Source organism: Marmota monax, unplaced genomic scaffold, assembly GCF_021218885.2.
Source record: "Marmota monax isolate L192 unplaced genomic scaffold, Marmota_monax_Labrador192_F-V1.1 WCK01_AAM20220418_F8-fsc00613, whole genome shotgun sequence".
In the NCBI taxonomy this organism is placed as follows: domain Eukaryota; kingdom Metazoa; phylum Chordata; class Mammalia; order Rodentia; family Sciuridae; genus Marmota; species Marmota monax.
This window is the reverse complement of record NW_026694236.1, coordinates 60,593-83,643: the sequence shown is the minus strand read 5'-3', so window position 1 is coordinate 83,643 and position 23,051 is coordinate 60,593. Positions and strand designations below refer to the sequence as shown.

Sequence of the window (23,051 nt, the reverse complement as noted above, 5' to 3'; positions counted from 1 at the left end):
CGCGCCCTCCTGGTGCTTCAGACTTGGGAATAGCAGGGAGAGTCTTCCCTTTTCCAAGCTATTGGGAGCCCTCACCTCTGGCCTGCAGGGGGCCAGCCTGTGCCCAGGGCCAGCTGAGCTCCTTGCATGCAGCTTCCAGGCTGGCTCTTGAGTTGTTAATGGCATGAGGATACAGTCCTGCACCTTTTCATTTTTCTTAAGGAAGCTTTTTAACTTGACAATATTTTGGGGGGTTTCCACACAGTACAGAGAGTTTCCATATCCCAAACACCAGGTTCCCATCATACATGTGTGGGTACATTTTTCACAATGCTGAACCCATGTGGAAGCATTAGTATCCAGGTAGTGCTTGATTAATCCAGGCCTCATTGCTTACCTTAGGTTTGTCTGTGTCCCAGGACTCTCTCCAGGATCCAGCCTACCTCCTTATGCCCCTTGAGACTGTGGACATTTCTCAGTTTTTGTGTTTTGTTAGTTTTTGTTTTGGTTTCTTCCTGGGAATTGAAGCTCTGGGTGCTCTAGCTTCAAGTTACATCCCAAGCCCTTTCTGGTTTTTATTTTGAGACAGGATCTCAACAAGTTCCTGAGGCTGGCCAGGAAATTGTAATCCTCCTGCCTGATCCTCCTGGTAGCTGGGATTATAGGCCAGCTCCACTGTGTCCTGGCCTTTCCTAGTTTTTGATGACCTGGATGATTTTAAGGAATGCTGATCAGGCATGTTCTAGACTATCCCTCAGATGGGATTTGCCTGGTGGTTTCCTCTTGACCACATTCCTGTTGGTGTTTAGGGCAAAAGATTGCAGAGGCCCTTTTCATGCGCTGCTTTTGAGGCTGCCTGTCACCACCTTGACTACATTGCTGCTGTCAGCCACTGTCACTGGCTAAGGCAGCATGAATCAGGGTTCTCCAAGACATGGGTGACTCTTGTTAAAAGGAAAAACCCCAGGACAAGCTTAAACTGAGTTTATTTGAGCAAAACAAAAATTATTACAAATCAGGCATCCTCAGGAAACAGAAGAGGTCCAGCCAGCAGTGTGATTGGGCAGGGTGTGTGGAAACTAGAGCAGGGGGTTGGGACAGGTTCCTCCTCTGTTAGCACCTCCTCTGACTGACATCTTAACCATGTGGTCCATCAGGCCTGGGATAGGAGCTCAATCTAGTCAGTGCCTTCTGCAGGACCTCCTTCACCCTTTCCCCTTTCATATTGTGAACATTAGAGTAGGTGCCATTCAGGGCCCAACCTGGAGGAGCAAGAAGCAGAGATAAAGCCTCCTCCTTGAGTATGGACTGTCTGCTGGTCCGCCCTCAGATTGCTTTCTGGAGAGTGGACCCTCTACGTGCCCCACCTGCCTGCTTATGTCATATGACTCCTGGATATTTGTCTTGGAGTGCATATTGACCTGGATATTATTGACCCACACCTTGTGTCACCTTGCTTATTTGCTCCAGTTTTGTCCCCAGGTATTTTTTAAGGTGCTTCTGTGTCCTTTGATACCTTCCATCACTTTATAGACTTATGTGTTCTTGGGGTTTTCTTTTAGTGCTTCCCAATTTCTGGCTCCACCAGAGGCTCTGGGTACACCTTGTTTGTTTTCTGCCCCCTCCACACAGTCAGCTGTCACACCAGGGAGTCATGATTCCTCTTATTGTAAGAGTGAGATTGGAAAATGAGATATGGTGAATCTCCATTTTTACCAAGGAGATATTTGTAGGAAATGGAAAAGAGACAGGTGACATATGGTAATGTGTGCCATTTAATCTACTTGGGCTTCCAAGGGTCATGGAGAGTAGCATCAAGTCCACAGGCAGGCTGGGGGTTTGTGCTACTTTTACAAAGTCACTGAAGAGCAGATCTTATGATTTTATGCCATCAGATACAATAGTACAAAATGTGATTGCCAGCCTTTCACATCGTTGAGAAAGATTAAATGCTTCCATAGATAGGCTTGCCTGAGGGGTGAGCCTTTGCTTGTTCCAAAACCCACAGTCCAGTGAACTAGTGGCCCCAAAAAAAAGAAGAAATGGTATGTTTATTGGAAAAGCATGTGATGTGTATCTGCTAAGCATGGAGGAGGGCCACCTTTTTAAACAGACTCATACAAAAGCAAAATGCACAAAAGAGAATATATAGTTAAATATAACCATACCAGCTAGTTTGGATTTGCAGGAATCCAGCCCTAACTGGGAGGATTGTACACAAAGAATTCCTACAACAACAGTAAAAAGACCAAGAAATGGAAAATTAGAATGGTGAGCCTTCAGTAGGTAAAAAGGAAAATCAGAACAGCCATTCAGCTGAGTGAAATCCACCTCACAAGGCCTTGGGTGCCCCCCTACCCCAGCCCCAGTGAGGTAGGATTGCACAGGCCTCATGCTGTCAAGGCAGGTGCTATTGAAGAATCCAAGGTGCCACCAAGGGTCAGCACTCGTGCACACTGCTGATGTGATGAGGGACTGGGCTCCAGGACAGGGCAGTTCATAAAGCCAAACCCACCATGACCTTACTTCCCCAGGCCCGAGCAGTGCAAATTATAAATGTCTGTCCTAGAGGAATGCATGTGGGACTCACATACATATGACAAGTAAGAATGCTCTATATTACAACAGCAAGGAGCCCTAAGTCCAAGGGCCCATCAGGGGAAGAATGATGGGACAACAAGTAGCAGTTGCTTAGGAGGGGAACTTACCAGCTTCAAAAAGATTGAATAAAGTCTATCTTTTCATCTCCTTTCTATCTGCTTTACAAAATGAATCTATCTCAAAAATCCTTCTTCAGAAAAACAAGGTGCAGAATGAAGCAAGTAGTATGAATTATTATTGCTCTGTGTGATGAAACATGGAATAATGCAAAGTATTTTCTATATGTATGTCCATGTGGTTATAAAAGTATTGTAAGGTGGGTAAAAACATTCAAGATACATAGTAATGGTAATAATGGGGGATGTTGGAGGGAGGAATTTGGAAATGCTGAATAACATATATTGTGATGATCTAATCTGCAATAAGAAGAATGGATTCCTGTAACAATAGTAAAATTTAATATTTTTTTTCTTTTTTTTGTGGTGCTGAGGATCAAACCCAGGGTCTCACACATGCAAGGCCAGCAAGCATTCAATCACTGTAACCCCATCCCTAAAATTAATTTTGAAAAAAAGAAAGAAAAATTTTACAGATATCTCAGAAAAGGGGAAAAAACCCACAAAGTTAATGCTTAACAAAGGCAAAATGTTTTTCTAACCATATTTGGCAAAGTACCAAGAGCTACTATTGATTGCTGAAGAGAAAATATCCTTCATGTTTAGAAGTCAGGTCATTTTTTGCTAAGCACATCTTTCATAACCCTAGAACATGGATCACTGTGGTTTTCATTTCTTGCTCCTTTTCAAATGGCTTTTCTTGCTTCTGCTTCCTGATTCATCCTCTTGCCTGCAGATTCACAACTTCTTCAGGATGCATTAAGATGAAAATTCATAGATTATAAAAGCAGTAATCTTCAGATAATAGGGACTTATTTAGGATGACTATAAGGAAGAAATCATATGAGAGAAATTAAAGAGGTATCTTCAGTCCTCTAGCAAAAATGGAATCAGGATATTCCCTTGCTTGGGTTCAGAGTAACCAAAACTTGAGCCTATTGTGACCAGCTCCTCCCCTTCTCCCATAAGCCTGGGGACAGTGATCTGGCTGTTCTGATGCCTCTTTCCCCTGGAAAACATGACCTGTGAACCAAGGTACAGAAATCTGTAAGTGTACCTCTACCGCTGGGAAAGGACTGGAACTGAGACTCCTGAGGAATCCAGGAGAAGTGTGGACTTGGATGGTTTATTCAGCTTCCCAGTTCTCAAGAGAAAACCTCATTAACCTGCCCTACTTACCCCTTATTCCTGTGGTTCTTGAACTTTAAGAATGGAAAAAACCCTCATGAACATCCGGTGTTTTCTTAATCAATAGAGACATAAAGGTTTAACTGCAGGTGCACAAAATTTTCTGTGTTCCATGTGCCATGCTGGTATGGGATGTGGTGACTCAGGTTCTCCTGCCTCTCTTTCTTTTAAAGCTACAAAACAGAAAAACTTCTGCCTGATCCATTCCTGCCTTAACTATTTGGTCAGCACTTGGGACACACAATTGAGCAAACCCATGTCCTGTGCTTATGGAGCTTGTCCAGATGTAGGGAGACCTTCTGCAAAGGCCAGAAAGTGAAAATCCTTAGCTTTGTGATCTCTGCATCTCTACCACAACCCCTCAGCCATTCTGCTGCTGCTTCAAAGCAGCCACAGCCCCTGCATCCAGAGACAAATGGGCCTAGCTGTGCTCTAGAAAAATGTAATGTTAATATTAATGTTAATTAATAGCAGGTGGGAGCCAGATTTTGTTGGAGGGCTGTACTTTGCTGATCTCTAATCTAGACAATAAACTTAATAAAAGGAAACTTACAATATTATTAGAGGATAACAAATAAAAAGAAAGGTGATTTGGAATGTGGAGCAAATGAGCCCTGCAAATTTAAGAGGCTGAGAAGTTAACGCCTGGGAAAGCCTTGAAGATGGGGAAGCCTTGGAGAGTGGCAGCCAGGGTCATAGCTGCAGGCAGAGGAGGAGTGTGGTCTCGGCTTTTTCCTGCTCAAGTTTCTTTGGTCAGCTCTTGCTTCTTCAGCCACTGCAGGCCACCAGCCTGCCCCTCAGGACCCTCTGTCTCATTTTTTCTTGATCAGCTCTAAACTGACCTTGGATTTCTGGATGATGCCTAGTTGATACCTCTTCCCAGTTTGTGATGGAAATGGAAAGTGAGAGAGAATCAAAAATATTCCTTCAGTTTGCAGACTGATTCCCAGTTTTCTCACCCCTTATATTAAGAAGTGGGGCACATGTGGGTAAAGGATAAAACCATGTTTTGAGTTTTGTTATTGTTTTGGATATTATATCACTCACATGGCTTAAATAAATTAAATATTCTAATATTCTAAAAAGGTATTTTTTTTTTCATTTTTTATGTTACCATGCTTTTGTGCTGTGCTTAAAAGTTAACCAGAATCACAATGAATTTCTTTTTATGTGTTTCCTAAAATTCCTGTCTACTGACAAAATCAGACTGGACAATTTGATGTAGTTTCTTAAATAAAATGAGGTCTTGGAGCAGGAAGCAGAGGCAGATTCCTTTTCTCATTTTTTTCACTTTCAAATGTCTTAGGAAGCATCACAGAGGTCCATGATGGGTTCCTCTGACAACTGTGTGTGAAGATTCTTGTGGGATTTAATTTTCTTGGATACCCACTACAAATTTATTTCAAGTTTAAGTTGACTCAAATGCAATGTTCCTAATTCCATTAAATTTGTGGCTGTCTCACACTGGCTAGAGGAATGGCATCACATAGGGTTCCTTCCAACTACATTTTGTTGTTGTTGTTGTTATTCTTTTGCTTATCCAAGACTAAGATTGTTTTCTCTCTCTTTTATCAGAGCAACAAAAACAATTAAAAAATATGAGAGAGAGAGAGAGAGAGAGAGAGAGAGAGAGAGAGAGAGAGAGAACACATTTCGTGTCTCCATGCTGAGGTATAAGGAATAGCCCAACCACCTCACTCAGCTCTGCTGAGTCATACTGCCCTCTTCCACACAAGACTTGTGCAGCAGATGACACAGTCCTCCCTGTCACTCTTTGAGACTATGCTTATCTGCAGTGCACAGAAACTGTGGTGCTTTAAAAACATAGCTCTTTATCCTAGACAAAGGAGCCCCAAGGTGGCACTCAAGGACTTGTTCTACAAAAGCCCTGTAGGTGAGAGCAGGAGGATAAATTCAGTGTGCTAAAGGGAAAAAAGGAAAAACTCACCAACCAAGTATCTTTTGTCCAGCAAAACTGTCCTTCAGAAATGAACAGGAAGTAGGTGATGACTCTCCCAAAGAAAAGCCATGTTCCCCAACAGGAGGTCTGTCCCTGGAACTGCTGAAGGGAGTGAAGTTGAAACAGACAAAATTACTAATTAGTAACATAAAATATTTAAAAGCACAGACATAAATGTTATAAGTAATACTGAGTCAATATTTCTCTCCAGTATGTGAAGAGAGAAAAATATTTAAGACAATTACACAGCAAACAGATTGTCAAGATACATAGTCCAAAGTGAAGAAAATGCTGACATCAAAAGCATAAAATGTGTGTTTTAAGTAGCTAGTCAAAGCAGAGTTGTATATGATTGAGATTAAATTATTTTCTGCATAAAATAGTCTAAGATTTTTATATAAGCTGTGGAAACCACAAAGCAAAAATCTACCTCAGAAGCACAGAACACAATAGAAGACATCCTAAGCACACCAGATGCTGTGGCTTGAGTATGTCCCCAAGGGTTCACATGTCATTTGCATGGGAGCATCAGATTAGGGTCTCTGTGTACCCACTATCTTAGTCTGCCAATACCCACAACTCTGCCCCAGCAAAGAGGGAAGGTGAGTGGGCAGTATCACTCAGGGACCATCAAGGGCTTCATGGTCTGATTGCCAGGGCTGGACTTCTGGACCCAGCAGTCACTGGTTCTGAGATTACCTTGGGTAAGTCACTTAAGCCCATGAAACCACACTCATGTTCTGAGCAACAACAGGGGGTAATTTTCAGGGTTACCTCAGAGGGTTATGAAGAATAATGTGGGAAGCCCTTGACCCTTACTCAGTATGGTTCTGCTCCATCACATCCCTGTGAGCACTGAGCTGCTGTCCATGGGATCCAGCACCTGGCCAGGATCAGGATGCCCAAATATCAGTAGTCAATTGCATAATAGTTCTTGTTATCCATGGCGGTTCTGTTCTGTAAAGTCACCTCAAACCCTCAGCTAGGGAATGTTGGGGTGCTGATCCTAGGTGCAGCAGGGCCAGGTGCCTGCCAGCCTCTAGTTGCACTTGCTTGCAGCCACCCACCAATATGTCACCTTGTGGTTTCTGTTTGAGACCCCTTAATTGATGCATGCTGCCAATTGGTTAGCATGCAACAGGGCCAGCAATGCCACAGCTTGTGTGGGAAGGGAGATTCTGTGATGTGTGTATTCTCTGTGAGGCTATCTAAGCCTTCCTTTCCTCAGGAGCACAAGAGTACTTCAGCATGATGTATGGAGTATGTTTTAAAGAAGACAGGTGGAGAAACAGACACTTGTTTACAGTGTAAGAACAAAAAGGAAGGCAGAAGCCTCATTCAGCCTCAGTAGGGAGCATAGCTATCAGATGGCTCTGTGCACATGGGCACTGATTTGGGGGCTACAATTAAGTTTTAGCAAGCAGTAAACTTGCAAATACAGAATTGGAATAATGAAGATCGGCTACACCTATGGTGGTAACTTCTGGAAAATGTTCACTGATACCATTGCTCTCATTTGAAAAGCACTGAAGTACAGGGGCTCGGATCGGCTGAATTCAAGCTCCCGTTTACCTGCTTCTCACAGACAAACTGCTGTGACTCAGCGCTAAATGATCCCACTGAAACAACTGGTCGGCCCTTCTGAACCTGCGGAGGTTAATACCAACTGAGCCTTCATAGGCAGTGGCCAAAGGATTGAGACGGGGCTTGGGAGAGCCAGTCAGGACCCACCTGTTGCATTGGTCACCCGGCAAAGGGAATGAACTGTCGCCATTTACATGGGATACCACCATGGCAGAGAACTGACGTCACCAGAATGTGGCAGAGGAGATAACTTCATTGAAACGGGCAGCGACAGTGACTTCTTCCCTTCCCTTCTAATATCTTTCCTCCCAAGCATCAAATAAATTTATAGGAGTAAACAGTAACTCAACAGTCAAACAGAACAAGAAGTAACATGAGCAGCATGAAAAAGCAAGGAAGAAAAGGAGTACAAACAATGCAGGACAGCCTACATATTCAGGAGGACCTAGAGGCATCAGAAAAATGGTCAAATAAAGAACTCAAAGAATACCTTAGATGGATGGAATGGAATCTTAAAGAGGATATAAGACAGCAAATTCAACAAATGAAAGAACACAATGAAAATGAATTACACAAACAGATAAAAGAAGCAAATAAGCATCTTTATCAGGAGATAGAGATTATTTAACAAATCAAACAATAATTCTAGAAATGAAGGAAACTATAAACCAAATTAAAAACTCAAATGAGAGTATCACTAACAGAGTGGAGCAAGTAGAAGCCAGAAGGTCAGATAATGAAGACAAAATATATCATCTTGAAAAGAGTCTAGCCAACTCAGAAAGGCTGCTAAAAAATCACGAGAAAAACATCCAAGAGATATGGGATAACATAAAAAAAAATCAAACTTAAGACTCATCAGGATAGAGGAAGGTATAGAGGTTCAAACCAAGGGAATGAGCAACCTGCTGAATGAAATAATTATAGAAAACTTTCCAGAAATAAAAAAGGAAATGGATGTACAAATTGTAGATGCATTCAGGACACCGGGCATACAAAATCACAGTAGACCAACACCAAGACACATTGTTATGAAGATATACAATCAATATACAGAACAAAGAGAAAATATTAAAAGCTACAAGAGAAAGGAGGCAGATTACATTCAGGGGTAAACCAATAAGGTTAACAACGGATTTTTCATCACAGACGCTGAAAGCGAGAAGATCCTGGAACAACATATTTCAAACACTGAAAGACAGTGGATGCCAACCAAGAATTTTGTATCCAGCAAAATTAAGCTTCAGGTACGACAATGAAATAAAAATCTTTCATGAAAAACAAAAGTTAAAAGTATTTGCAGCCAGAAAACCAGCATTACAAAGCATCTTGAGCAAAACACTACATGTGGAAGAAATGAAAAACAATAAACAAAACCAACAGTGAGAAGTACCTCAGTAAAGCCAGAGGGCGGGGGTGGGGCTAATCATGGAGAAACAAACCAAATTAAAAAAAAAAAAAAAAAAAACAGATAAATAATCAAACATGGCTGGAAGTTCAAACCATATATCAATAGTAACTCTAAATGTTAATGGCTTAAACTCTCCAATAAAGCAACATAGGTTGGTAACAGGGATTAAAAAAAATAAATCCAACAATATGCTGCCTCCAGGAGACACATCTGATTGGAAAAGACATACACAGGCTGAAGGTGAAAGGTTGGGAAAAAATATACCACGAACACATTCCTCGTAAGAAAGCAGGGGTGGCCATCCTCATACTGAATAAAATCAACTGCAAGACTAAGTTAATCAAAAGGGGTAAAGAAGGACATTATATACTGTTAAAAGGAACCATTCACCAACAAGACATAACAATTATCAATACTTATGCACCAAAAAAGGGTGCTGTGACATTCATAAAACAAACTGTCCTCAAGTTCAAGAATCAAATAGACCACAACACAATAATTACGGGTGACTTCAACACACTTCTCTCACCATTGGACAGATCCTCCAAACAAAAGTTGAATAAAGAAACTATAGAACTCAATATGACAATCAATAACCTAGACTTAACTGACATATATAGAATATATCAACCATCATCAAGTGGATATACTTTTTTCTCAGTAGCACATGGATCCTTCTCAAAAATAAACCATATATTATGCCATAGGGCAACCCTCAGTAAATATAAAGGGGTGGAGATAATACCATGCATTTTATCTGATCATAATGGAATGAAACTGGAAATCAATGATAAAAGAAGGAAAGAAAAATCCTACATAACATGGAAAATGAACAATATGTTACTGAATGATCAGTGGGTTACAGAAGACATAAAGGAGGAAATCAAAAAATTCTTAGAGATAAATGAAAATATAGACATAACATATCGGAATCTATGGGACACAATGAAAGCAGTTTTAAGAGGGAAATTCATTGCCTGGAGGTCATTCCTCAAAAAAAGGAAAAAAAAAAACAAATAAATGAGCTCACACTTCATCTCAAAGCCCTAGAAAAGGAAGAGCAAAACAATAGCAAATGTAGCAGAAGGCAAGAAATAATTAAAATCAGAGCGGAAATAAATGAAATGGAAACAAAAGAAACTATTGACAAAACTAAAAGTTGGTTCTTCGAAAAAATAAATAAGATCTACATACCCTTAGCCATGCTAACAAAGAGAAGAAGAGAGAGAACTCAAATTACTAACATATGGGATGAAAAAGGCAATATCACAATAGATGCTACAGAAATACTGAAGACAATTAGAAATTATTTTGAAACCCTATATTCCAATAAAATTGAAGATGGTGAAGACATTGATAAATTTCTTAAGTCATATGATTTGCCCACACTGAGTCAGGAGGATACACACAATTTGAACAGACCAATATCAATGGATGAAATAGAAGAAGCAATAAAAGACTACCAACCAAGAAAAGGCCAGGACCAGATGGGTATACAGCGGAGTTTTACAAAACCTTTAAAGAAGAATTAATACCAATACTTTTCAAGTTATTTCAGGAAATAGAAAAAGAGGGAGCTCTGCCAAATTCATTCTATGAGGCCAACAACACCCTGATTCTGAAACCAGACAAAGACACCTCAAAGAAAGAAAACTACAGACCAATATCTCTAATGAACCTAGATGCAAAAATCCTCAATAAAATTCTGGTGAATTGGATACAAAAACACATCACAAAAATTGTGCACCATGATCAAGTAGGATTCATTTCTGGGATGCAAGGATGGTTCAATATACAGAAATCAATAAATGTTATTCACCACATCAATAGACTTAAAGATAAGAACCATATGATCATCTTGATAGATGCAGAAAAAGCATTCAACAAAGTACAGCATCCCTTTATGTTCAAAACATTAGAAAAACTAGGGATAACAGGAACTTACCTCAACATTGTAAAAGCTATCTATGCTAAGCCTCAGGCTAGCATCATTCTGAATGGAGAAAAGTTGAAGGCATTCCCTCTAAAATCTGGAACAAGACAGGGATGCCCTCTATCACCACTTCTGTTCAATATAGTTCTCAAAACACTGGCCAGAGCAATTAGACAGATGAAAGAAATTAAAGGCATAAAAATAGGAAAAGAAGAACTTAAATTATCACTATTTGCGGATTACATGATTCTATACCTAGAAGACCCAAAGGGGTCTACAAAAAAACTACTAGAACTAATAAATGAATTTAGCAAAGTGGCAGCATATAAAATCAACACGCATAAATCAAAGGCATTTATGTATATCGGCGACAAAACTTCTTAAATGGAAATGAGGAAAAACACTCCATTCACAATATCCTCAAAAAAAAAATAAAATACTTGGGAATCAACCTAACAAAAGAGGTGAAAGATTTATACAATGAAAACTACAGAACCCTAAAGAGAGAAGTAGAAGAAGATCTTAGAAGATGGAAAAATATACCCTGTTCATGGATAGGCAGAACTAACATCATCAAAATGGCGATATTACCAAAAGTTCTCTATAGGTTTAATGCAATGCCAATCAAAATCCCAACGGCATTTCTTGTAGAAATAGAGAAAGCAATCATAAAATTCATATGGAAAAATAAAAGCCCCAGAATAGCAAAAGCAATTCTAAGCAGGAAGTGTGAATCAGACGGTATAGTGATACCAGATTTCAAACCATATTACAGAGCAATAGTACCAAAAACAGCATGGTACTGGTACCAAAACAAGCGGGTGGACCAATGGTACAGAATAGAGGACACAGAGACTAATCTAAAAAGCTACAACTATGTTATATTTGATAAAGGAGCTAAAAGCATGCAATGGAGGAAGGATAGCATCTTCAACAAATGGTGTTGGGAAAACTGGAAATCCATATGCAACAAAATGAAAATAAATCCCCTCCTCTCGCCATGCACAAAAGTTAACTCAAAGTGGATCAAGGAGCTAGATATCAAATCAGAGACTCTGCATCTGTTAGAAGAAAAATTGGCTCCGATCTACATATTGTGGGGTCGGGCTCCAAATTCCTTAATAGGACACCCATAGCACAAGAGTTAATAACAAGAATCAACAAATGGGACTTACTTAAACTGAAAAGTTTTTTCTCAGCAAGAGAAACAATAAGAGAGGTAAATAGGGAGCCTACATCCTGGGAACAGATCTTTACTCCTCACACATCAGATAGAGCCCTAATATCCAGAGTATACAAAGAACCCAAAAAATTAGACAATAAGATAACAAATAACCCAATCAACAAATGGGCCAAGGACCTGAACAGACACTTCTCAGGAGGACATACAATCAATCAACAAGTACATGAAAAAATGCTCACCATCTCTAGCAGTCAGAGAAATGCAAATCAAAACCACCCTAAGATACCATCTCACTCCAGTAAGATTGGCAGCCATTTTGAAGTCAAACAACAACAAGTGCTGGAGAGGATGTGGGGAAAAGGGTACTCTTGTACATTGCTGGTGGGACTGCAAACTGGTGCAGCCAATTTGTAAAGCAGTATGGAGATTCCTGGGAAATCTGGGAATGGAACCACCATTTGACCCAGCTATTCCCCTTCTCGGACTATTCCCTGAAGACCTTAAAAGAGTGTACTACAAGGATACTGCCACATTGATGTTCATAGCAGCTCAATTCACAATTGCTAGACTGTGGAACCAACACAGATGCCCTTCAATAGATGAATGGATTAAAAAATGTGGCATTTATACACCATGGAGTATTACATAGCACTAAAAAATGACAAAATCATGGAATTTGCAGGGAAATGGATGGCACTAGAGCAGATTATGCTTAGTGAAGCTAGCCAATCCCTAAAAAACAAATACCAAATGTCTTCTTTGATATAGTGAGAGCAACTAAGAACAGAGCAGGGAGGAAGAGCAGGAAGAAAAGATTAACATTAAACAGAGACATGAGGTGGGAGGGAAAGGGAGAGAAAAGGGAAATTGCATGGTAATGGAGGGAGACCCTCAAAATTACATATAAGAGGTTGTGAGGGGAATGGGAAAATAAACAAGGAGAGAAATGAATTACAGTAGATGGGGTAGAGAGAGAAGATGGGAGGGGAGGGAAGGGGGGATAGTAGAGGATAGGAAAGATAGCAGAATACAACAGTTACTAATAGGGCATTATGTAAAAATGTGGATGTGTAACCTATGTGATTCTGCAATCTGTATTTGGGGTAAAATTGGGAGTTCATAACCAACTTGAATCTAATGTATGAAATATGATATGTCAAGAGCTTTGTAATGTTTTGAACAACCAATTAAAAAAAAAGAATTTAGTATCTCGAATAAGGCAAAAGAAATCATGGAATTTCTTCTCAGTATCCCATACAATGCAAGAATTCCCTTACGATCATTCATCACAGGTGATTTTTAGTTTTAATGTTTGTTTTTGTGACAAAAAACATCAATATATAATATAAGTGGTATCTCAAATCAGTAGGGAAACAGTGGGCTTCTTATGAATTGATAATGAATTAAAGAAGTTAAGAATAAAAGTAGACCGATTCAGAATAAATTCTAAATTGGTTGGAAATTTAAATATTAAAAAAAGAAACCAGAGTCTGGGTCTGTGGCTCACTGGTAGAGCACTCACCTCGCACATGTGAGACCCTGGGTTCGATCCTCAGCACCACATAAAAATAAATAAGTGAAATAAAGGTATTAAAATATTTTTTTTAAAAAGAAACCATACAAATACTAAGAAAAAATATGAATGAGTTTCTTAATAACATAAAAAATTGCTAACTAAGTTGCTTTAATGGCTTCAAATTTCAGATACAATTATGAACAGATTGATAAAATTGATGTCATAAAAGTAAACTTTTACATGACAAAAAGTACCAAAAAGAAAATAAAACTATAAGTGACAGGAAAAAAAAAAATACTTGTAATTATTATCCCAGTCGGTTAATAAACCTAATAAAGAGCTTGTAAAAACAGCGTCTTATGACCCACTTCTAATGACAACCACATTGAAAAAAGAAACAGATACGAATAATTCAAACAAAAATAAATTCAAATGGCCCCTAACTTGAAAATCTACTCAAATGCTGCAAGTAGGGGTTGGGATTGTAGCTCAGCGGTAGATTGCTCACCTAGCATGTGCAAAGCCCTGGGTTCAATCCTCAGCACCACATGAAAATAAATAAATAAATAAAATAAAGTCATTGTGTCCAACTACACCTAAAATATATGCAAGTAACAGAAGTCCAAATCAAAACTACACTGTTACCAACAACCACCCCTCCATCAAACTTGCAAAATGCTGTTTGCCACTACACTCTAGGCAAGGCTGGGGGAACATGCACTCACACACATTACTAGTGGAGAAGCAAAATGGTACAACAAGAAGGACAGGAACTCAGTAGTACCTACCAACGTTATATATGTATTTAATCGTTGGCCCAGAAGTTCTACCTCTAAATTTATGGAAACAACTTAAATATCCAGTGGAGATTTTTTTTTCTTTAGGTACTGGGAATCAATTTCCAGGATCTCAAAAAAAAAAAAAAAAAGAATCAAGTTGACTTTGTAAGATAGTGGTATAAACTGGGGTAAAAAGACCTATTTTAGGTTGTCCCCCAAACCCTTCATCAAGTCCTGTCAGTGAGGATGGCAAACAGATTCTCACCCACTCACCCTGCTCAGGAGGCTGGAAGGTAGTCACTAGCTCAATGACTAGCTTAATACTGGGGGTTTGAGGGCCTCTCACATGCTAGGCAAATGCTCGGCCACCAACCTATATACTCAGCCTTCTTTAAATATTATTGTGAGTCAGGGTTTTCCTACATTGCACAGTTTGGGTTCAAATTTGTAATGCTGCTGCCTCAACTTCCTGAGTCACTGAAATTATAGGTATGTTCTAATATGGCTGGCATGATGAGCCAAATTTATTATGAAATTTCAGTAAAAGACTGGCAGGTTTTCGTCCTTTCTATACTAAGCATGGAGTGGTAAATGTGATCTATAGTCATCATAAAACTATTAGCAACATAGCCACAATGCAGATGTAGGGGTCACCTATGAAATCATGTCAGTTAAGCTTTGTTTTTAACACTGCTATGCTGTCAATTTGCCTTTAGTATCATAGCTTCCTTTAGTTTAGACACAAAGATCTGAGAGTTTTTTCAAACTCTTGAATACATTCAAAGTGTAAAGCCAAAAACAATTGTTTGGGGTAGATCAGTTAAAATCACATGCCACACTAATACCCAGATATAATCTCTATTTAGGTGAGTGTTTCCTTCTAATGTCAGGTAGTGAGTTACTTCACTATACATCTCTACCCTTCAATCCCACTTATCTTTTTTGTAATATACAGGACTGGGAATTATAATATCCTGCTGCTTGCCAATGATAGTGAGAAAGGTATGATTACTTTCATAAATTGTAAGTTTGATCCCACAGTTACTAAAAGCTGTATTCCCTTTTTTCCTTCAGTGTAATCTGTGCTAGAGTAGAGTATTTCAAGAAGTCAGTATATATCTCCCTATGATAATGTGGCAGAACACAAACTCAGGTGCATTTAATCTGTGAGACAGCATTCAAACTGAGAGCATTTAGTTTTAAAAGCAAGCTCATATACTGTTGTTGCTCTTTATGTGGTCAAGTATTACCAAGATCATAGTTTTTTGAGTGATAACTCCATGATTAGGCTTTCATGGTGACATAATGACGTGTTATGTGGGTGTCATTTCAGGAGTTCATTCACTGAGCAGGGAGGAAGAAGAGAGTCAAGGCTAGACTCAAGATTCCACCAATCATCATGAACTTAAAGTTTGCTGAACCTCAAAACCCAATAAAGATTGCTATGGTTTGACTTAAAGAGTGGAAGCTGATAAGCTCTTCTCCATATTGAAGTCATAATTTTGACCCTGCCTGCTTCTCAGGTGGTTTGGGAGGTGCCATCAAAGGAAGGAAGTGCATTGAACAGCTCTTCTCCCTGGTGATCACATATTGCAGGAAAGAGGTAAAATGAATTCAGAAGGTGTGTAGTACCTGAATGAACTGACAAGTCAGTGATGGTGACAATGCGAATGAACTCATGCAGCCAAATATTCCCATATGAAGAAAAACAGGGCCCCCACTGAAGAGAATGAAAGCCCTCCCCACTGGACCTGCTTCAAAAGGATCCCACAGTGCCCTAGCAACCACCATGCTATCAATGCTGCCTGGGAGCCACAGCCCATTTTACCTGGAGCAGACAAAGTGTGGTTGAGGGAGGTTGAGAAGAGGTGTAAGAGGAATGCAGGAGGTGGATGAGCTCAATGAGCCTTCACATACCCCTCTCCTCCCTCCATGGAACCTCTTGCATTCCCTCTCAGAGGCGCAATCATAACTGACAGAGGTGGGAGAGCTGGGGTCACAAGCAGCTCAAAGGAGATTTCTGGTGGGAGCAAGAGTAGCAGTTGGGTACCCCACAGGAACACAGAGTCCTGGATATTACTCACAGATACAGCTCAGATATTCTGCCTTGTGTGTCCTCAGAAGCCAGTGAGGGGAAAAGATCCAGACCCAATATTGTCTGATTGTGGACTCAGCTCAGGTCTGCAGCATCCTGGGAGCATCAGATCGCTGTCACTACCATGGGGTACTGGAGGTCAGACTGAGCTGGAATGAAATGTGCAAAGACCAATGACAGCCTCTCAGAGCCAAGAGGCTTACTGGAGATCACTTTACCCCAGTGACCCAGTGTTGATGAGAAAGCAGAAGCCTAGAGAAGGAAAGGGATTCCCTCAAGGCACATGGTATAAACTTTAGATTAGGCCTGGAATCACACTTCTGCTCCTTGCTCAGACACAGCTTACTTCCTGGAAGACTCTCTGTGTGACACCTGCTGGCCAGAATCACTATAGGTTTGGAAAATCCATGCAAGCCTTTCCAGGGGATTTTGGAATACTAATAGCTCCAGAATGGACTCCAAGGCCACATGGGAGTGCCCTTTTTCTCTTGCTGAGCATATCTCCAGCTGCTTTTCTCCTTTACTACCCTGCTACCTCACCAGCCACCTTACCACACCTCTGCAAATAGGAGTGTGCACGTCCTAGGCTTTGGGACAAATGGGGCTTTCCACTGGTATTTTCAGGCCTTCCAGCTAAGATTTTCTAATAAAATCACCTAAAAGGAACACCAAATGATGACAAGAGAAATGATATGAAATTTATAATTCAGTGTACTTTAAAAAATCATTGTTGGAGCACATTCCTACCTGGTCACTTAGGGGTGTCAATGCCTCTTTTTCAATGACAGTGACAGAGTGAGCAGTTGCCAAAAAGGGCATATGGCCCTCAAAAGCTGCAATATTTACCATCAGGCTTTTGCAAAAAAAGAGTTGACCACCTGTTCTCTGAGAAGACTGTTTGTTCCTGTATCAGGAGCATTGGAATAGCTGGCCTCTGCCTGAAACACTCTTCCTCTGATGGACACATGACCTGTCCCTTACTTCCCATTGTGACCTCCTCATAGGCTCTGTCTTGGCCCACCTCCCTGCACTTCTATATATGGTCTTAGATTATTTATGCTCTTTTCTCACATGGACTCACCCATCTGCCTTTGTCTCCCAAAATTTGTATTAGTCCCACTAATGTCTCAGTTCCTTGATAGCAGGGACATCATCATTCCTCAGGATTCCTGGATCCAGGAACTAATGATTAACTTACAAAGAACAAGTGCTCAATGAATATTTGTTGACTGAATAACCAATGTCACATAACACAAGGAGGAGGCCTAGGATCTAGGAGAAAAAGCCAAAATCAACCTTCCCATAGGAAATCATTCTACACTGTGGTGGTGAAATCCATGTATGAAGGGAAGAAGTGCTGCCAAGAATTCCTCTGTGAACAGGACAGTGGGGTGTGGGATGTCAGCACAAATGGGCACAGCACAGAGGATACAGCATCTCTACCCTGAAACCTGCTCACAGGCATCTCCACCAGGAAACAAGGTGAGATGTCCCAAAGGAATCAGGGAGGTAGAAGTTCACATGACTGCAATCTGGCCAATCAGAAGAGACCATCCTCCCAGGACACACTGATTATCTACAGTCTGTGGCAAGTCAGGCTGTATAGGCAAGGACTCAAGGTGGAACAATCAGGGAAGGTTGAAGAGGGAGTTGGTGTCCATCTTGTCACTATGAAGGCATAGCCCTCAAAAAAATGACACCCAGTCAGAAGTCAGCAAGCAGGTCATGAGAGATTACTCCTGCTGTCCTCACCAGAAACAAGATGCAGCTTTGCCTCAGGCCACCTGCCACTGGACTTCTTTCTTTCTTAGATCATTCTTTGCCAGCTCTGCCAAAACAATTTGAACTCATTTCTCTGTCACTGTTCATCCAAAGATTTCTGAGAGTTCCTACCAGCTGTCTAAATGGAGAACTCTGGAACATTAATAACCACCAATAAACTGAAATGGTGGATTCAGCAATTGTCTACAATAAAAATAATCACCATGGGCTAGATCTGGCTTTAGTAAAGCAAACCATAGGTATCAAATATATCATCCACACCAGTAATGACTGTATTAGCATTAATGTTGGGGTCAGTGGTGATGTAATCCCATTAGTTCTGAAAAATGGTAAATATACAGTTGATTATGTAAAAACAAAACATTTTAGGAAGTTAGGAAAATTTTCAATTTCAAAATGTGAACAGAGAATGCAGAAGGGATACAGCATATATTCTTTCTATGGAAGGAGCAGAAAACTAGAATAAGCAAGTTATTGGGGAGTAGGGAAAGAGCAACATAACAAATTTGATCCTTAGTATAAGTAGAGACAAGGAGAAACAAGAGGATAAAAACGTAAAGGACACTAATACAAAATTAAACCAAAATATATAATCCAAAAACCCAAACACCTACAATGTAATACTAGGAAGCAATAGGTACATTTAAAAATGCTAAACATGAGAGAAGAAATAAGTATATTTATATATGTCCTTGAACCAATCAGCCTAGCCAGAATTCACATGAGAATGCACACATGTTCCCACCATTATTGTGTGTGTGTGTTTGTGTGAGAAAAACAAAATGAAAAATAAAAAGAAATAAAAATTTAGAAATCCCAACATCTTAGTGTAGAATGAAGAAATTATCTTTACTGAGGTGGTCAAAATAGTTGATTGGATTCAGTGGTCACTTTCTATGCCTTAGTGTCTTTCTTTCCATTTCTTCTTGAGTTAAATACTGAACTTACAGAGCAAGGGGTGGGAGGTGTTAACACCATTCTGTCTTTGTGTTGCTCTCTGAGATGCCAGTTGGAATGGCTTGAGATTGAAGTGTTTGATATAAGACTCAGCTTCCCTTCTCAACAGTATGAGGTGGGAGGAATTATTTAGTAATGTCAGTAGTATTTTCTCCATTCACCCCAGTTTGGTACACTGGTACACAGTTGGGGTACTCAGTTTGCGTATGCTCAGGGTATGACTTCTACAGCACTCTGTGAAAGGAGTTCCAGCAAGTGAAGCTTAAGTCTAATCAGACCTAATGGGATTTGTTAATGGTGCCACCGTGGGAGGGATTAGATTCACTAATACCTAGGGTAGACAGCAGCTCATCTCTGCTGTGTGTCTGGTCCTCAGAATACTTCCTAGAAAACCAATTGTGGGGAAGAGGTGCCAATCCACTACTGAATGCTGCCCATAAGTACAGCATTCATGGGTTTAGCCCTGAGGTGTTCACCCTGCCAGCTCAGACTCCTAGTCCTCTTCAGCTGGTCATATGAGCCACCAGACACAAACAACAAATGAATTGTGCTTCCCTTTTCCCTTCTTACTTCAATCAAACAGGGTGAAGTCCACTCTGCCTATTTCACTCAATTGGCCACTCCTTGGTCACTCCATAAGTGTCAGCCAAAATATTGCAGCTGTGGTCTTATTTTTTCCCCAAATATCCTAAAACCCCCAGTCACCAGGCAATGATCTCACCCAGAGATGACACCTGCTTCAGATTCCAGAGGCCAGCTGAGATACAGCACACACAGAACTCTCTGCATCAGCTAAGATCAGGCAGCATTTTTATCATTTTAGGCTTTTCTGAATCCAAACTCTATTCCTTCAACATCTGTTTGTGGTGAATTTGCACCAGAGGCACACATAAGGCAGCCAGGTCATCACTGATGTAGTCCCTCATTTTTGCTTATTGTACCAAAATTTCTGAGTGTTAAAGCCACTCTGAGTGTCTAATATGAAATGTTAGTGACATCCCTCCTTCTCAGACCCTGCTGAGAATCTGTACACCATTACTTTGGTCCTGAGGCACATCACAGCCTGGAATGCAGCTTTCTTCCATTCCACCATCTTCCATCTCTTAGTCTACACTCCATCTATGTCATTTATATTAGGTGGCCATTGACATGGGTCCCCGGCCACCAAGCTGTGCACTAAGACCCATGGTCCCTCCAGAGAAGTTGCAGCCTATCAGTGGAATGGAGAAACAGTGGTAGAATGGCAGCCCCAGGTGGGTTGGACACCATTGGTGAATGCGGGCATGAGACAGAGTGGGCCATCCCTGTAGGAGAGCCAAGGCTCTCTATCATCTCAGCAACAACCAACTCCAAGTGGCCCAGTGCAGACCCCTGCTTTAGGCATGGCTGCAGCTAGAGAATATCAGCACCCCCTGCACAACCCATGAGCCTATGGTATTCACTATCTCAACCTCTTGCCAGGAGAGGAGGCCAAGAAAAAATGGAAGTAAGAATAATGTGAATGGGATTTAGGGCTAAGCAATAGCATTTGTAATTTTCCTAACCCTAGTTACCATAAGTTTAGAAGAACAGAATTAGTATTTTGTTCAAACCTAATTGCATAAGATTGGGACAATAGCATTGACCTAAGTGCTATACACTCCCCTACACTCGCACAGGGGGATAGAAAACCTCTCACTGGTTCCCCTCTCACAGGTGAAGAGTATCATTCTTGTTTCTATTCTTCAATAAATCCTATTCTTACCCTCACTCATCTTGTCTGTGGATTTTATTTTTCAATTCAGAAGATAAGAATAAAGAAAGTGGTAGAAATGGACAGTGTGGGGCTGGGGTCTGCTGCAGCATGGGAGGGCATGGCCCACCCTTAAGAAGTGCAACACTTTTTAGCTTAGAGTGCTGCAATTTGTGCAGACCTCATCTGCCAGAAGAATTGTAAACATTTCAGTTTCACTGTCACAGCAATAGAAAGCTGATTAAGGCAGAAAATAAGAATGCAAATGGAATACAGAAGAATACCCATATCTCACTCCATCAATCCTCCCTTCCATCCCCAGCCTCTCCCTACCAGAGTTCAAGTTCTATGAGAGTGAGTCCATCAGATAAATTCCACTGAGTAGTTCATCATATTGGGACCGTCTGAAGATCACAGGCCAGTCATGTATGAGATGAACTGGCAAATGGCTGGTGGCAATGCATCTTCAGCACTGAGGCTCTCAGGCACAAGGAGTCAACAAACCAAGGACCTGGAGGAACAGGAACAAAGATCAGAATCTGCAGGAGGAGTCAGGGGGAGGGAATGTACATTCTACAGTTTCTTTCTATGTATTGTGAAGTGACACTTCAGAGAAGTGGTACCATAAATAGTCACCAAAGAGTAGAGTGCAAGTATCCACACAAGAATAGGTTTAGTGGTCTCCATAGCTAATTTATTTATTTATTTATTTATTTATTCTTTAATTTTTATTGTTGGTTGTTCAAAACATTACATATTTCTTGACATATCGTATTTCACACTTTGATTCAAGTGGGTTATGAACTCCCATTTTTACCCCGTATACAGATTGCAGCATCACATCGGTTACACATCCACTGTTTTACATATTGCTATACTAGTGTCTGTTGTATTCTGCTGCCTTTCCTATCCTCAACTATCCCCCATCCCCTCCCCTCCCATCTTCTCTCTCTACCCTGTCTATTGTAATTCATTTCTCTCCCTTGTTTGTTTTTTTCCCTTTCCCCTCAATTCCTCTTGTATGTAATTTTGTATAACCATGAGGGCCTCCTTCCATTTCCATGCAATTTCCGTTCTCTTTCCTTTTCCCTCTCACCTCTCACCCCTGTTTAATGTTAATCTTCTTCTCATGCTCTTTCTCCCTACTCTGTTCTTAGTTACTCTCCTTATATCAAAGAAAACATTTAGCATTTGTTTTTTAGAGATTGGCTAGCTTCACTTGGCATAATCTGTTTTAATGCCATCCATTTCCCTGCAAATTCTATGATTTTGTCATTTTTTTAATGCAGAGTAATACTCCATTGTGTATAAATGCCACATTTTTTTATCCATTCGTCAATTGAAGGGCATCTAGGTTGGTTCCACAGTCTTGCTATTGTGAATTGTGCTGCTATGAACAACGATGTAGCAGTGTCCCTGTAGCATGCTCTTTTTAGGTCTTTAGGGAATAGACCAAGAGGGGGAATAGCTGGGTCAAATGGTGGTTCCATTCCCAGCTTTCCAAGAAATCTCCATACTGCTTTCCAAAGTGGCTGCACCTATTTGCAGTCCCACCAGCAATGTACAAGTGTACCCTTTTCCCCACATCCTCACCAGCACTTGTTGTTGTTTGACTTCAGAATGGCTGCCAATCTTACTGGCGTGAGATGGTATCTTAGGGTAGTTTTGATTTGCATTTCTCTGACTGCTAGAGATGGTGAGCATTTTTTCATGTACTTATTGATTGATTGTATGTCCTCCTCTGAGAAGTGTCTGTTCAGGTCCTTGGCCCATTTGTTGATTGGGTTGTTTGTTCTCTTATTGTTTAATTTTTTGAGTTCTTTGTATACTCTGGATATTAGGGCTCTATCTGAAGTGTGAGGAGTAAAGATTTGTTCCCAGGATGTAGGCTCCCTGTTTACCTCTCTTATTGTTTGTTTTGCTGAGAAAAAACTTTTTAGTTTGTGTAAGTCCCATTTGTTGATTCTAGTTATTAACTCTTGTGCTATGGGTGTCCTATTAAGGAATTTGGAGCCCGACCCCACAGTATGTAGATCGTAGCCAACTTTTTCTTGTATCAGATGCCGTGTCTCTGATTTGATATCAAGCTCCTTGATCCATTTTGAGTTAACTTTTGTGCATGGCAAGAGAAAGGGATTCGGTTTCATTTTGTTGCATATGGATTTCCAGTTTTCCCAGCACCATTTGTTGAAGATGCTATGCTTCCTCCATTGCATGCTTTTAGCCCCTTTATCA

At 40.5% G+C, this 23,051-nt stretch overlaps 1 long non-coding RNA gene across 1 annotated transcript; it reads right to left on the bottom strand.

The window, feature by feature from the left end:
• Positions 1-1,736: 1,736 nt before the first annotated feature.
• LOC124108441 (uncharacterized) lies at positions 1,737-16,482 on the bottom strand. Its single transcript, XR_006856687.2, has 3 exons — positions 16,335-16,482; positions 5,833-5,946; positions 1,737-3,521 (listed from the first exon to the last, which is right to left on the bottom strand). It is a non-coding gene; the product is annotated as an uncharacterized LOC124108441 (long non-coding RNA).
• Positions 16,483-23,051: the final 6,569 nt, after the last annotated feature.